The sequence below is a fragment of the Dermacentor silvarum genome, chromosome 5, assembly GCF_013339745.2.
Source record: "Dermacentor silvarum isolate Dsil-2018 chromosome 5, BIME_Dsil_1.4, whole genome shotgun sequence".
NCBI lineage: Eukaryota > Metazoa > Arthropoda > Arachnida > Ixodida > Ixodidae > Dermacentor > Dermacentor silvarum.
In genome coordinates, this window is record NC_051158.1 from 158,264,055 (window position 1) to 158,274,284 (window position 10,230).

Here is a 10,230-nt window from a genome sequence, read left to right on the forward strand (position 1 = left end):
CGCTGCGGGCGCGTCGCTTGTTGCGGACCACCGTCCAGTAGGCACCGTTGTAGGCTTCGTCTTCTATGGTGTCCGTGTCGATGGCTAAAGGTAGGGAATCCTCGTCCATGTCCTCCCCCGGTTGCGAGTCATTCGTTTGTTCTGTGATGGGAACGCTGGCCGCGTCGCGGTCACTCAATGCTCTGATAGTTGCTGGCTTGTCGGCGGTTGTGAGCGCCTCTTCGGCGTCGCTAAGCATTGTTGGCACCGTTTGCTCGTTAGCGCACTCCGAAACAGTCTATAATAGCGGTAATGACGTTAGACGCTGCCTTGTTGCAGGGCCGTGGGTGGCAATAGTGCCAGTAAGAGGGCGAGGTGGAGCGGTGCCCGCCGTGAGCGACATGCATCGATGGAGCAGTGCCTAGGTTGGGCAGACGCCGGTTCCGTTAGGCTTACTGGGGCGTTCCCCGCGTCGAAGTCTAAATAAGACTGGTGAGTTGGTGGAAAATGGACTCACAGTGACCCCAGTGGTATCGGGTAGCTCCGGTTCACTAGGTGAGTCGTAGGGTGTCGATGAATCGGGCACTGGAGTCGATAAAAATCCAAAACACAGATCTGAAAGAGGAGCCCATGCGAAAACACGTCCGGACACCGTGGCCTCCTAGCGGGGCTTCGGCCCATTTGTTCCAGAGCGGACTCTGTGTTGCCATATACGTGGTCTTTTTCAGCGGCACATTTTTTTTTAATTGCCTGTGGCAGATAGCACAATTATAAACCTTGATCAAAAATACTTGATAAGGTGGCCGTTACTATACGAGCATTATTTACTTAATTGCGCTTATAAACACTTTAACTACTTTGAGCACATATTTTAATCTACGAATTGTAGCTAGTGGGTACGCTAGTTTCGATATAATAATTTTAAATGTGTCCACCGAAATGCATTGGTGTTCCAGTTAGTGTGTGCTTCAATGTATGAAACAGCGTTTTCTTAAAAATTAAGTTAAAAAACAGTGCATTTTTACTGCGAGTTTGATACCGCATATCTCGAAACCGTTGCCATCCTCACCATTGCTATGTATGTTCCAAGTCGATATGCCTTGCATAATCACTAGCTACAATTCGTAGATAAAGATATGTGAAAAAAAGTTATTAATAAAAGTTAATTAGTGTAACTATGTCAATTGCTCAAATAAACGTTTTGATTTTTCGTAGAATAGGCCACTTCATCGAGTATATTAGAACAATTTTGACGGCACAATTGTGCTGTCTGCCCAAATGTTCTTAAAGTTTAGTTCAGCTAAAAAAAGAAACCTGTAGAATGAGAACATACCGTGTGTTCTCATTCTACAAGGTTTTATTTTTTTAACTGAACCAAATCTAAAAAGAAAATTGTATGTGGCAGATAGAACTTGGGCAAGCGCAACGGTCCAGTCATATCAAATGCTTCAAACCATTACGTTATTAAGCTGCTTTCAGTGTCACATAGAAAGAGAGAGAAACATTCGTTAATGAGACGCTGGAGATGTTAGCCTGGCTATTCGTCTGACATGCTATTCCAGGTGCCTAATAACGTAATGGTTTGAAGTAGTGATATTACTAGCCCATGGCGCTTGTCAAGTAATTGTCATTTTAATTGAGCATGTTGTTGTGGATAAGCTGAACCAACCGCTCAGTAGGTTGAGGTTACCACTGAGGCGAGGATGACAGAAGAAGGTGAATATATCATTGTGGCCTCAATAATGACAGAACAAGATGTTGGCCTTCAGAATAACACATGGATGTAATGTCCTATCGTTTGCGACTTTAAATAAATAAATTCTAAGTGTGTCCTGTATTTGCGTCATGTATTTTTGTTCCATCATTAACTGCTACTTTGGACCGAATTTTTTTTATGCTGCTGCACTTCGTTTTTGACAAATCTATCTGTCCTAAGTTAAACCACAAGAGTGATTATTAAGTAGAATTTGGCGGTCTTCAGTTAGTTTACTCACATTGACTTGCATATTTTGAAACAAATAATAAGTTCAAATTCAATGCTGCATCTGACTTATGCCAATTCTCTTGGTTCTGGAGTTCATGTTACAGGAAGAATAAAAAAAGAAAGAACGCTGATCAAAAGAGGTTAATAAGAATTGGACGTACGGAAGCCTTGTTCATAAGACGAACTGCTCGAAACAACCGTATTCTGCATATGCAGGCGGGATATTGCCATTGTTGCGATACAGTGTTTTTTCTGTAGTTTTCTGTAGTCTGGATAGCAATTGATTCAAATGCAGTTTCCTTGGCAATGATAGAAGTTTTGTCTCGTCAGTGGAATATGCAGGTTGCCACGTACTCTGCAAGGTCATTGGAAACGACATTGTTTCTTCACTTGTGATTGATTTCGAATTCATCTCTTTGACATAGATTTCTTGCTTCAAGCGCTTTCAATATGACTGCTTTCGCTGATGTAAAGCTGGTCGTGATTCGCGCAGGCTGTTCTGTATACAACGCTTGGAACATACCTTGTCATCTTCACATCTGTCTGTTCATGCTGCAACTAGTGGGCCGAAACGTGGGACGTCCACTTCATAGGGTTTCAGAACAATTGCGATGGCCTTGCTCATTCAAGGGACATAGGCGAGGGTCGTGCGAGCTCGAGAGCGCGTGGCCGGCAATTTGGCAGGCCTCAACGATATTTCATGGAACGAATAAAAATTTCCGGTTATGGTGACTCGGGCGTAATTTGTGCAAGTCATTGTCAGAAATCTGGTAGCCAGGATTAAAGCAAAAATCTTACAGCGATCCCGGCAAAGTTTCTCTAATCAAGACGCTCAGGGCAGTAGCGTACCGGATGGGGAGGGGCGGGCTGAGCGGGCTACCGCCCCCCCCCCTTCTTTTTTTTACGGCCGGCGCCCGGTCCCCTTTTGTGCCTGCCACGTCGCCTATTAACAAAGGCGCATATCCTTCGAACATGCGGCTATTATGGGCATTCGCGTTTTAACGCTTGTCCGACGCCTGGGAGCTTAAAACGAATGAAGCACCGCAGTCAATACGATCGCGGTGCTTCAGCTCCCCAACCCCCACCCCCGAAAAAAATATCCGGGCTACGCGCCTGGCCCAAAGTACGTCACGAACATTCTGTGTGCGGTTACCACGGAAGTGTTTCATTCGTTGCGTAGAACATTGTTTGTGTTCAGGTTGGCCAGTGACCTCGCTTGGCCGCGCGTCCTTGAGTTGACGCTGCCATTCAACATGTCCCCAAGAGGAGGCCTTGCCACATGTTCTGAAAACCTATGACGCGCGGCGCATATATGTTCCTGCCTGCACGTTGCATCATGAACCGGTACATGTGAAGGATACGGCTTAGAATTGTTTTTCGCCGCAAACTGCTACTACGTTTAAATCAACGAAGGATGCAATTTCGAAATAGGGCTCGAAGCAGCATGTGTATGATGTGAAGGCGAAAAATGTCGCTTGCGACGTAATTCCGGAGCACGTGGCAGCCTCCAACCATGGCACTGGCCTTCTTGGACAAGACTGTCGTTATCGCGAAGAATCCGGATTTCACGGTAGTATTTCGGGGACTTGCTACCGAGGCTACAGATAAGGCCGAATCGCAGTGATGGCATTAGTGCATCTGTATACCGAGGATGCCTAGGTGGGATTTCTAGCAGTTACTGTTTGCAAACAAGGCTTCGGTATAAATGAGTGGGAACTTTCATCAGTCATATGCAATAAATTCTTTTTATAGGGAAGTTGAAGGGGGAGCCAAGATTACGTCATTATATTGATTACTGCCGTTCACTGCAATATGTGCGCGATGTCGTGCACAAATTTGAACTTGTATAGAAGAAGACGGCTTTTCGGCCAGCAGAACGACTACATGGCCACGTGCTCGCTGAACTTCTAATAAAACAGCAAAAGAAACTTCGGCGTCCTTAACACACCACTTTTTAGCATCTGACACGATTGCGTCTCCGATAGCTGCCTCCTGTTTCAATGTGATGATCTTTCGTTACCGCTTTTAGTTGGGTCGTCTCTAGCATCGCGAATCGGGCGAAACCGTGACGCGGTTGAATAGGTTGCACGCTGCGAAACCAACAATGTTCGTCGTGTGCGAGCAGCACGTGGTACACCCAGGGAGACGTGTCCTCCGAAATTGCACCGGCGCAATCTCTGAGGCCACGCCTATAGCTGCAATAACTAGCCTGCGCGGTGCCGCAATGAGAGAAATTGCGATGGCGATCTAGAGTCTGCTTACGCGCAACTACGCGTAGTGGTTTCAAGGACCAGTGTTCGACGGTGGATTCAACGCAAATACCTAAAAGTTTTAAACATCGGCACAGAATGTGTGATCTACCCTGCGGAAAGCAGAAGCGAGCCTGCAAGGATCGAGCATCTCTTGTTTCAGAGAAAACTCTTGGTGTATCTATTGGCGGGATAATTTTACATCGTTGAAACGAGGTTATAAAAACATGGATATCTTCGGGGATTTCAGCGGGAATGTTATTTTGCTGTATACAATAATTTGTTAAATCCCGTTTGGTTATAAAAAAAGTTTAACTGTAACATTTTTGTTAATCTTTTGTCTTACCTTCTAATTGCAGGTGCCGAATCTCAGGTCAAGCATCATTGGAACACGCTGAAGTTTCTGCGGGTGCATCTGTGGAACTGTCTAAGCCAGCTCCCTGAATCGTGAGGTGACCAATTTGTGATAACAGAGAGCCACAATGCAAAACTCTGGGAGGTGCATTAGAAACATTTTACTTGTGTAGTGGCATGGCACTGATTTATTTAAAATTCATTGAAACCTTTGGCCACTTTAGCGCTTCATTTGTGTGAATAATCATGCTTTATGTTAATCGTGGCTTCGACACGTGTTTATCGTTTTTGTGGCTTTGCCAATATTTCAGTGATGCTATGGTTGGTCGTATTAAATGGGCCATAGAGATTGGTGCTGTCGGTAACGCCAAGCTTTTTTCGATATTGCGAGGAATAGGAACATCCTCATTGATTTTTCTATGTAGCAGATAACAAGGAGGCACTCAATTCCTTTATAATTATTCCTATAATGGAAGGGTGTCTTGTGTATTTCAATTCTTGTGCTTGCCAAACATCCCTGCAAGGAAAACTACTGTAATAATGTTGGTAATATTATTTCATCTGCAAATCTAGATCAGTGTTGACAAGGTAATTAAATTGTATTGGGTCATCCCAGACCGTAATGGGCAGTGTATGCCGTTTCTAGCCAGATCACTGAAGGTAAGCAACATTTCGTTGGATAGTTGACATCGGAAAGAGACAGACCATCTGAATTGCTATATGACCTAATTTTAGCTTCAAGAGACTATTTAAAATGTCATCTCTGTGCTAGTGCTTCCGTTAGCTGACAATAGATTAGGTGTTGAACTATTGTTTGGAGGTCAAGCCTGTTGTACTTTATATGCATACATTCACAGTGACTATGTTTAATGCTTATTTTTTTTCTTCACTTTTTCTTCCTTGAAGTGAAGACTTCTTGTTGTGAAGACTTCTGTGAATACATTTTGTGTTGAAATAACCTACGTCGTGTTCAGATTTCACGTCCTTTGCACATTACACTAAGTTTATTTTCACTGTCACTATCTTTTGTGAATACTATAAATACTGTAAAACAAAATTTAAGGCTTAATTACCTAAATACAAGCGACTAGAAAAGGCCATGCTTTAGTTTACCAGTAGATGTTCAAAGCATTTAAAAACGTTTTCAAGACATCCTCAAAGCGTGCAGAAGAACGTTTTGTAGCCGTTTTCAGAACGTTCCTAAGATGTCTTGCAAGACGTCTTCTAACCGTCTTCAAGACGTCTGCAAGACGTCTTGTAAAACGTCTGATATTCCAAATTTGGCGTTGCATTAGGCAGTCGTAGAGACGGCTACAAGACGTTTTAAGACGTCCGACAAAATCGTGGTAATATGTCCTGAAGATGTATTTAATATCTTGCTAGAACGTCTCCCAGACGTCTTGAAAACGTTTAAAATGGTTTTCAAGACGTCTTGAAGACGGCTTATATACCAATGTGGGTTCAGTGGGTAGGCCTGGCTAGCCTGTAATGATCTATGTTATCCCTATAGGACACGAGCCTATCTCTGCCCGACCGACGGATTGCGAATGCGTCCCTGTTGGTGACGTCATCTCGGTCTGCAAACCTCGAGCCGCGTCATGCGCATTCGCGTTCCTTGGCAGGCCAGAGTGGGCCGGTACCCAGATTATTTGTACTCCCCTGACTCAGTCTCTGTGGAAACTGGCCTGGAGAATTTTTTGAGCCTTTGGCGAGATGCGTCCTTTAGCGTAATTTAATATGGCCGTCTTGGAATCACCTATTATTTTATATTTGGAAGTTGTCATTGCTAGTGGAATGGCCATCGCTTCTACCTCTGGCGTGGTTGTTAGGACTGTGCCTGACGCAATTACATATCCTTGATAACTGACTACTGCCACTGCGTTGGTATCTTGTTCTTCGTAGTCGGCCGCATCTACATAGAGCCCGTCTTTAGAATTTTGAAACTTTTTTCCTAATGCTTTGACTCTTTCTTTTCTTCGTTGTGCGAATGATGCATGTGTTTGGGCAACGGAGGGATATATAGGTTTCTCCTAATATCCACTTGTATATCTGTTTTGATGTCAATTATGGTTTCATAGTTGATGCACAGTGATTCTAGAATATGTCTGACGGTTTCAGTATTGTATCCGTTGTTCTGAATCCGCATACTGAGAATCTTTACACTCGTAACCAGCAGTGTGGGTTGTCCTTGGTTTCTTGTTCGTAGTAGGCCGCGTAGTCGGCTTGGTGATCTTGTTGCTCGTAGTCGGCCGCGTCTATATAGAGTACGTCTTTAGAACTTTGGAACTTTTTCCTAATGCTTTGGCTCTTTCTTTTCTTCGTTCTTCTTCGTTGTGCGAAGAATGCGTGTGTTTTGGGTAACAGAGGGATATATAGGCGTCTCCTAATATCTGCTGGTATATCTGTTATGATGTCAGTTTTGGTTTCATAGCTGATGCGCAGTGATTCTAGAATATGTCTTCTGGTTTTACTTTTGGAGAGCCTCTCCGTCTCGGCAGTTCTGTGACCTTTCATCAATTCTTCTAGGATGTTATGGAATCACAGTGCCTCGAAAAGGTTCATTCGAAGTGGAGACCCGGGATCCTGATCATGACGTTGATTCTTTGCTTGAGTTTTAAGGTCTAGGAATGGCATTACGTAGACGATCCGGCTGAGAAAAAGGCTTGAATTAGTCTGATCAAGTTATTTTCTTTCATACCACGGTGTTTATTTGCTATGCGCGAAATAAGACGTGTTGTCTGATATGTACTGTTTTCTAATTGCCAGATGGTTTCAATACTGTAGCCGTTCTTCTGAATCCGCATAACGAGGATTTTTATACTTGTAACCAGCAGTATGGGTTGTCCTTGGTTTGCAAAGAGCTGTATATTGGGGACTTTCGTTTTCTTTTTCCCTCTTGATGTTGGCTTGTATAGCAGAAGCTCGCATTTCTGCTTGGAGAATCGAGACCTCTCGACCCAAATTATGCTTCCGACTGCATCAATCGCATTTTGCGGTGTGTCACTGCCTCCCGCTATCCATAGCATAATATCATCGGCATATAGACTAATAGTTAGATCTTCAATGTTATTACGTATATCTGAGAGGCCTATCATGGCGACGTTGAAGAGGAAAGACGAGAGCAGAGCTTTGCGGCGTACCTCTGCTTCCCATGTGCAGTTCGTCCGACTCGACTCCTCCTATTGTCAAGATTGCTATTCTGTCATACAAAAACATTTTGATATATTCGTACCTCTCACGCCCAACACCTAACTTTTCCAGGTTTTCCAATATTGCTTCGTGTTTCACATTGTCGAAGACCTTGGTTAGGTCTTGGCCCAGCATGGCGCTGGTGTCCATACGGGAGCAGCCGTTTCCGTCTATTATTTGATGCTTTATTATCAGCATTATGTCATGCGTTGATAACTTCGGGTGGAAGCAGACCATTGTGTGTGGAAAGCCTTTTCTGTTCTCCATGTGTTTGTTCAATCTCTCGAGGACCACGTGTTCCTTCAGTTTCCCAATGCACGAAGTCAGCGAGATTGGTCTGAGATATTCAAGCTGTAGTTTTACAGCGAAGCTGTTAAGGGCTCAGTCTCCGATGGTCGTGTCCGCGTGTAGAAAAAAAAACACTCATTGGCCGTATGCTGTATGTGCGAGTGAAAGCACGTGAGGGACGCGCGCTTTCACGGGGAGCGAACGCACGGTGGAGAGCAAATGCAACTTCTACCGTTGCGCGAAAGGCCGTGGGAGGGAGGGAGGGAGGGAGGGAGGGAGGGGAGGCGACGTTTAGCTGCGGCACTAAATGCGTTTTTTGCGATCGGGCGCAAGGGCAACTGGCGACTTAATCGTCCACGTTCATGTTGATAAGGTTGTGATGGCTGGGCAGTGTAAGCAGATGATCTTCTGGTAGCGAAAAAACACGCCGACGTGAAAGGAGAACGAAGACATGCTCAGGCGCTAACTTCCAAGAGTTAGAAGTTAGCGCCTGTGTGTGTATTCGTTCTTCATCTACGTCCGTGTATTTTTTGCGCTACAAGATGAAAATCTGCAAACACGTTACACCAACAAGCCCAAATGTCTACACTGATAAGCAGATAAATTTAGGGTCGGGTGGTCATTGCAGGCTCACCTCTCGGAGCTGCGCCCGTTGGTTTTTCCAGGAGCAGCGGGAGTAAGAAGGAGACGGTGAGCGACAAGGCAGAGGCGGGAAAGGCGTGGGCGTGGCCAAGGGGAACGGTTTGCTCATGCGGCCAGAGATGTTGGAGAGGTGTCTTCTTCAATGATTGTCGGCGAGCGGGGACTACCGGGCGTACGCCGGGTATTTCGAAAGCTCGGCCAAGGCTGCGAGTTCAAAGAGCTGCGACAATGGCGGCAAATATGTCCAACCCGTCAAGAGCAGAAGCATATAGTCCTGTCATCAGAAGTGCGCCATTCTTCGTAGTTTTGATAACGAGGACGAGCGCACGAACTTCGTGGTAGATCGGGTAAGCCGGATGTGCGGTAGTTGGGTCTGTTGACTGGGTAAAGTGGCAGCAGTCCGACGTTGGTCAATTCTTGCCTTATAGTGGTCTGGATGAGGGATACTGTTTCGTGGGAATCGTCTGGTGCGCGAACCTTGGTAGGAACTGGAGAGGTCGCTTCAATCTCCCGGCTAACGGTGCGCACAATACTGTCGGATGAAGCAGGCACCGGTGGGAGATAGAGGTCCGGGCAGGTAGATGCCGCAGCCGTGTTAGGAAGGCGAGAAAAGTGGTGAGCAGTCGACGGCTTTTGGCTTCTTCGAAGCGGCGGCATTCAGCAATGATGTACTGCACTGTCGAAAAGCTCTTGAATACGAGCAGAGTAAACGCGTCGTCCGCGATTCCTTTGAAGATGTGCATGACCTTACCCGCTTGCGTCATATTCCCGTCAACCTTACGACAAAGCGCTAATACGTCCTGAATATGTCACATAAGACTCAGTGCAAGTCTGAACTCGGCGTGCAAGGCGTGGCACACAGGCGGCTAACAGGATTTCCAAATAAATCAATGAGCTTTTGTTTGCACAAGTCCAGCTGGTGATTCGCTCTTCGTGGGTCTCAAACCAAACGCGTGCCGTTTCCGCAAAGTAAAATATGAGATTATCAAGCATGGTGGTCTGGTCCCTGTGGTTGCTTGCGCTCATCCGTTCGCATAGTTGAAGCCAATCTGCAATGTCGGTGTTGTCCGTGCCGGAAAAGTTTCCTGGGTCGCGCAATTGTGCCAGTATTACGGTGGGCGCGGGTGATGACGAGCTTGAAACATTCTCACCTGGAGCTGGCATTGTAGATGCAGACAAGCAGCGGCCGCTGCGTGAATCCGTCGTGCGCCTTGGAGATTTCGTAACCTCCACCAAAATGTTACGGGGAGAAGAGAGGTTCATAATATATTTACAGGATATTTACAACGCTTTCACTGGCATACAAGATGAAAGACAGTTCGAGCGATACCAGAGAACGTCTTCGTCCTCTGCACTTTCTTGAGTGTCGTCTCTTTCAGTGCCTGGCAACAATATGTAAAACTGAGAAAGTGCACTGTGATAAAATCTCAACTGCTACGAAGTATGTTTCGCCCTCTAAAATTGCAAACAGCCCATGCTTACGGGAGGGGGGGGGGGTTGTACATTTGAAAAGGATGTAGCAGCAAACGTTCAACAAAATACCTT